This window comes from Belonocnema kinseyi, chromosome 3, assembly GCF_010883055.1.
Source record: "Belonocnema kinseyi isolate 2016_QV_RU_SX_M_011 chromosome 3, B_treatae_v1, whole genome shotgun sequence".
Taxonomy (NCBI): Eukaryota; Metazoa; Arthropoda; class Insecta; order Hymenoptera; family Cynipidae; genus Belonocnema; species Belonocnema kinseyi.
This window is the reverse complement of record NC_046659.1, coordinates 8,010,103-8,016,140: the sequence shown is the minus strand read 5'-3', so window position 1 is coordinate 8,016,140 and position 6,038 is coordinate 8,010,103. Positions and strand designations below refer to the sequence as shown.

At 36.3% G+C, this 6,038-nt stretch overlaps 2 protein-coding genes and 1 long non-coding RNA gene across 7 annotated transcripts in view; 2 read left to right on the top strand and 1 right to left on the bottom strand.

Moving 5' to 3' along the window:
• Window positions 1-6,038, bottom strand: part of LOC117169113 — a 156,336-nt gene that overhangs the window by 56,061 nt on the left and 94,237 nt on the right. The window lies entirely within an intron of this gene.
• Window positions 1-6,038, top strand: part of LOC117169107 (something about silencing protein 10) — a 114,213-nt gene that overhangs the window by 49,331 nt on the left and 58,844 nt on the right. The window contains exon 2 of one of the 5 annotated variants that reach the window (XR_004466610.1): window positions 5,385-5,878. The exons of the other annotated variants lie outside the window; for them this stretch is intronic. The gene's annotated coding sequence lies outside the window, so the exon portion shown is untranslated. The remainder of the gene's footprint in view (window positions 1-5,384; window positions 5,879-6,038) is intronic. 5 annotated transcript variants of the gene reach the window in all.
• Window positions 1-6,038, top strand: part of LOC117169111 — a 79,891-nt gene that overhangs the window by 49,023 nt on the left and 24,830 nt on the right. The window lies entirely within an intron of this gene.

Genomic DNA, 6,038 nt, shown 5'->3' with positions numbered 1-6,038 from the left:
TCTTCACAACAGGATTATTCTGGGTACAGCACATAGAGTTGCAAATGGAAGAGACCCTCTTCTTAAAATGGTCAGGAATCACGAAGAAGTGGGCAAAGGGGCATTTCTGTACAAAGCAGTGGAGGAGGCTACTGAAACACTCGGACTTGACTTCAGTATTAGGGGTGAGAAAAATGCATCAAATCTTATCTATCTCGAGTACTCACTTCTGAAAGCCCGGATTAAGAAAGCGCAAGAGAAATACTTTCGTGAACAGCTCCTATATAAGAGGATGCACGGTAACTTCCACAGAAATGTGAAGGATCAGTCAATGTCTTGTGAGCTAACGTTTGCTTTCCTTAAATCGCCCGGATTTAAGTCTGATACAGAGGGTTTCATTTTTGCATGCCAAGACGGTGTGATTTCCACCTTAACATACCGTCGCCACATTTTGAGCCAAGACATTCTCGATGATAGCTGCAGGGCGTGGCATGCACACCCCGAGCATTTAGCTCACCTACTATCTAGTTGTCCAACTCACGCGGGAACGACCTACATTCAAACGCACAATGCGGCACTAACAGTGCTTTATTACCATCTCTGTTACTCCAACGGCATTCACCTTCATATCGCTCCTCTAAATGCTCTTAGGGAAATTGAGTCAATTGTCGAGAATGGGAAGTGCCGCATATACTGGAACTTTATATTCTCGACAATTGTTTCTGTTGCTCACTCGAGGCCTGACATGGTTCTTGAAATAAGAATGAAAAGAAAGAGAGGTATCGAGACCTTATAAGGGAGTTGCAACGATTGTACCCGGATTATTCTGTTGAACTGATCGTCCTTATCATCGGCGCTCTTGGAGGTGCCAAGCTTTCACTTGCTAAAGGCCTAAAAAGCATTCCTGCGTGTCAACAATATGCTAGAAGACTTGCGGGGAAAATGCAGAAGGTGGTTGTCCTTGGGTCACTCCGTGTTCTTAGGGTGCACGAGGCTTTTGCTGGATCGTCGTATTGATTCCTTTACAGACTGTAAATACCTATCTCACGGTTGTGAGACTTGCTTGTGGCTAAAATTTTACCGCGATTTCGCTGGAAGCGGGTGCAATGTTTCAGATTAGCACCCGCTCCCGGAGAAATCCTGCGGTTGTCCTTATGACAAATTTTTAATTATATATATATTACCATCTCTGTCACTCTTACGGCATTAACCTTAATATCACTCCTCTAAATACTCCTAGGGAAATCGAGTCAATTATCGAGAATGAGAAGAAGTGTTCCTCTTAAGCGTCCTAGCGCAAGCGCAGTACGTCTAATATTGGAGGCAGATATTAGAGAATCGACGTGGAATCAGGGCTCGTGAATCGATTCTGCCTTTGATTTCACTGGGCGGAATCGAGTTTAAAAAGTCGTTTCTCGAGCGCAAGGAATCGATTCCTTCGAAGAATCAGAGTCTACTCCGGGATCCCTAGTCTGTGTGGCACTCAGATGAGCCATCTGTGTGACTGCTGTGTGTCGATTATGACTAAAAAATAAGAAACACGCGCCCACTCCCACCAACTCGAGTAGAACTCGACTCGACTCATGTGGACTCGTTGCATCTCTTATACTTCGGCTTATTCTTTTAAATCCTTTTGGAGTCGCGATAGAGTAAATCTAGGAGTATTTAGAGCGTTGGATACTCAACTCGAGAGTGAACAGCCCTTTGCAACACGTCTTAGATAATTTAACTTTCTTCTCGATGCATTCAACTTGACCTGTCCCAGGATTACAGGAATATCTGACAGTCTAGAAATTTAATCCTTTCGAGATTCTGAAAATCGATTTTTGTTGTTGCAAGACGAGCTTTCTCATTTTTTTGCAAAATCTGCAGCGTTCATTATTTCTGGACACATACTCGCCAGCGCTATGTCGCCGGGTGTCGTTACCTGCATTTTTCTTAACAAGATTTGTTGGTACTACGGCTACATGTTTTGATGTAACTACTTTGAAAATGCGCATATTTAAACATTTATGAAGGATTTCTGGTATACTTGTAATATTACTTAAATTTATATCAAGATTTATCCTGCCTGCATTTCTTGGGTTAGAATGCACTTCATAATGTATTATTAGTGAATAAAAAACAAGATTTTTCAACAAAGCATCTGCTTCCGATTGCTCGTAACACGAAATAATACGACACATTGAGTTCGAAAATATATGAACGTCTTCTTTGGGATATACACTTGAGTATAGGTGTGATACTTTTTGCTACATTTCATTTATTTCTCTGCTTATGGTATATCTACATTGCCGTGCGCAGCCATGCCATGGACAGCGCTGCACAGCGCAGTGGGCCGGTAGACCCGAAATATTGGCCAGAAACATAAGCCAAGTATGGAATTTGAATAAATGAAACTATTAATTATTTTTTAGATACTTCAAGTACTTGAAAATAGATTCTTACAATTATAGTTGCTTTTTGTTGTTTTTGCGTGATATATTTAACCCTCCGTTTACAGACTTATTTTTTTCTTCTTTCGTTTACAGGCCGGGTCTTTTTAAGTCCTATTCAGTTTTGAACTGTTTCTGGGGCTCTATTCTCGAGTTTTTTTTCGTATGTGAATCTTGCGACTCTCGGCTGACTTTCAATGAACCCTATTCTCGAACACTCACTGACGTTTCGTATACTGAAAGTTTCGTATGAAAAGCAACGAGTGGGTATATGCCACTCGAAACTTATGTTCATATACGTATCAAGAGTTTGATCATGCGTAGAGGTTAGATTTTTGGAATTATGAAGTGGTAAAATAAGTGACAGGAGCGAGAGTGATAAAAACAAATGATTTTTACAAATTGATACAGTAAGTGGATTATGTATTGTTTAATTGTTTTAAGAGTTACAACGTTTGGGAATATTTTATCCTTTTTCATATTCAAATTCTTTAGAAATATGTTTCGTTTTGAGGTAAAAAATGCTCAATTCTAAATTGTAGGTACATTTCATTAGATATCTAATGATAATATTGAAAAGAAAATTCTAATTCTGCAAAATTTACCAGAAACGTTTGCACTGCTTAATATATCAGAATATAATCATAATTTTATATAATTTCCGAAAGTTATCCGGTATCTCGACTTTTTCCTATATCACTATTTTTCCTTCTTCAAATGTTCATTTTCGTTTGGTTGTTTGGATCTTGAAAATGCTATAACTTTGGTAATTTTAATTTGATAGAAAAAAGGCATGGGGATCGATTGTTCGTATTTTTGTCTACTATAAAGAGCTGTTGATAGAATTTTTAAATATTGAAAAAAGTGGTCTCACCATTTTTGAAAATGCTCTAACTTTTTGAATTTTTATCAAAAATGGCTGGTTAATGAACTCGAACTTTCTTTTAGATCACTCAAACTGTGTGCTAAAGCATAATCCCATCCGATTTTCTTCAAAAATTATCAGGTATGCATACGACGAAAATAAAGGTGGCAGACTGACAGACACCGACGTAAAAACTTTTTTTCTGGCACAGGAGGCCTTAAAACGTCGATATTTGATGAAATCCGCGAAAGTCAATTTTTACATAAAAGATAATAGATTGAAGATCTTTCTTCATGTAATCAAATTTTCTTTAGCTATTGACTTTTCTTCTCAATTGAAATTAATTTATCTACAAAAATAACAGAACAAAATCTACAATTTTATTTGTCTACCTGACCTCAGTTGCACGTTTCGCCATATTTTTCTTCACTAATATCATATCCCACAGAAATATGAGTAGTAAAACATTTTCACATCATATTTTTAATATAATCTTATAATTAATATATCTTTAATAATTTCACCACGCACCACGTGCTAACAGCGGAAGCATTCAATTTTTAAACCATCCGCATGTTTGGCGCATTTCACCCACGACTCTACAAATGATTTCATTGGCTCAAATTGTGTGTCACTAGTAAAGCACTAGAATTTTACTGTGAATTAAACGTGGCAACGCTGTTAAGTATATTCGTATACGAATAACTCGAATCGCAAATTTGAAGAGGGCTCGAGAATGTGACTTCCTTCTCGAATACGTAAGTACCATTCGAAACTTTACGTATACGGAAAGTTTCGAACGAACTCGAGAATAGAGCCCTTGGCTTTTACAAAAAATACTGAAATTCAGGGCTATTCTTTTTAATGTGTCTAGTACACGCTTCAATTGTTATTGGTGTCAAGCGTTAAAAACTTTTAAAAATAAAAATAAAAATTTGGGAAAAAAATAGAAAAAAGTCTATTCTTTTTAAAAAATTCATAATTTTACAACAAAAAGATTTTCTTTAAATCGTTGCAGTTTTTAAAAGCATCCACTGTGACCCTCGAAAAAACATGGTCCCATTGGCAGCCGCACAGTGGGTCAGAATCCCGAAAAGTTGTCCAAAAGTCCATTTTTCATTATCAACAATTGAAGATTTTTTCTCAAAGCAGACATATGAAAGTAGTTAAATATAAAATTTTATTTCAAAATATGAAATATTGACCGGAAAATAAACATTTGGTTTTAGAAGTTACAGGTATTTATTTTTGACGTTAAATTTCTTAAATATCTTATAGTGCAAGAAATATTTGAATGTACTAATGAAACTACAATTTTTTTATGATAATCGAGTCATTTCAAAAGTAAAAATAATACAAATAGAGCAAAAAGGTTTTTATTTTCTTGCGAAAATTTAACTTTTTAAAAAAAAATATACAAAAAAATTTGAAACATCCTTGATGTTAAACACACGTACTCAGACATACCGCCTCTGAAGCATAAATTCGAGGTAGCATTCTGTTGACCATTTAGTCTAAGCGCACGGACTCGCTGTTCACTGGTTGGCTAGGCGCCGCGTTCAGCAGAGTTGCACATACGTTTACTATTGCTGTTGTGAAATACGTTTTAGTAATTATTGTTTAAATTATTACTGCCAACGATGTCAAAATAAAAATACAAAACCAGAAGGCATTTCTTTGGTCAAGAATAATCAATCAAAATTATAATAAACATGCCGGGCCGGTATGTCATTATTTAGAGGTTATGTTAAGATCCACCTTTTTGCCCTAAACTCTGTAAGTAAATGTAGGTAATATCAATTTAAAGTTTTCGCATGTAATATTTTATTCACTTGGTTTAAAACATATACTGTCAATTCATAACATATCTTTTTTATTCCGCAAATAAGCGTTAAACACAATTCACTCTTCACCCACTGGAAGCGCAGAATATTATTACTATTTTATAGTATTTGTCACTCAGCAGCCATTCCATAATGTTATTGGAACAGAAAAAATTGACGTTTACTTCCCAGTCCACACGTCTAACTTCAAAATTAATTTAACACTTTCATTATTTGTAATGAGTACGTAACATAAGCCATATTTTTTACACTTGTATCCAGTTGAAGTTTCGAATGCAACCAGGAAAAGTATGATCAACTTGGTTCGAAGATGCACGGACTTGATCGAATGGCCGATCCAAATGCAACTTTAAAGGCGCGAAATTTGAAAATGCCCCTGTAGAATGGCTTCCCTCTGCTGTTTTGAAATTCGGGCGCATTCAAGTTCTCCATACATGTAAGCTATATATCTATATAGCATTGAAAGCAAAAACGACGATAAATCAGTATCAAGGATTAAAATATAGTACACATTACGTCCGTCTCACAAAGCGCGTTTCTAGCAACGGCCGAATGCTAAGCGCTCAGTATTTTGACTAAACTGCAACATTCACAATTTAAGGGCAGCAACGGTGATTTAATAATGCCAGTATCAAGTGCGGTAATGCCAATCATATGAATCACACGCTTTTCGCAACGTTCGAACTGAAATTTCTCAACATTTGAAAATAACTGCAACACTGACTGTTTCAGGACAGACAAGGTTATCAAATAAGGTCAGTATCAAGTTCAATTGTTCGAATCATATATATATCATCCACTTCTCTCAATGTTCGAACGCCAAGCGGTCAATATTTCGAATTAGCTGAAACACTCACTGTTCCAGGGCATCATCGATTCTAAAATTAGGTTTTAATCATGTTGAATTATCTCATT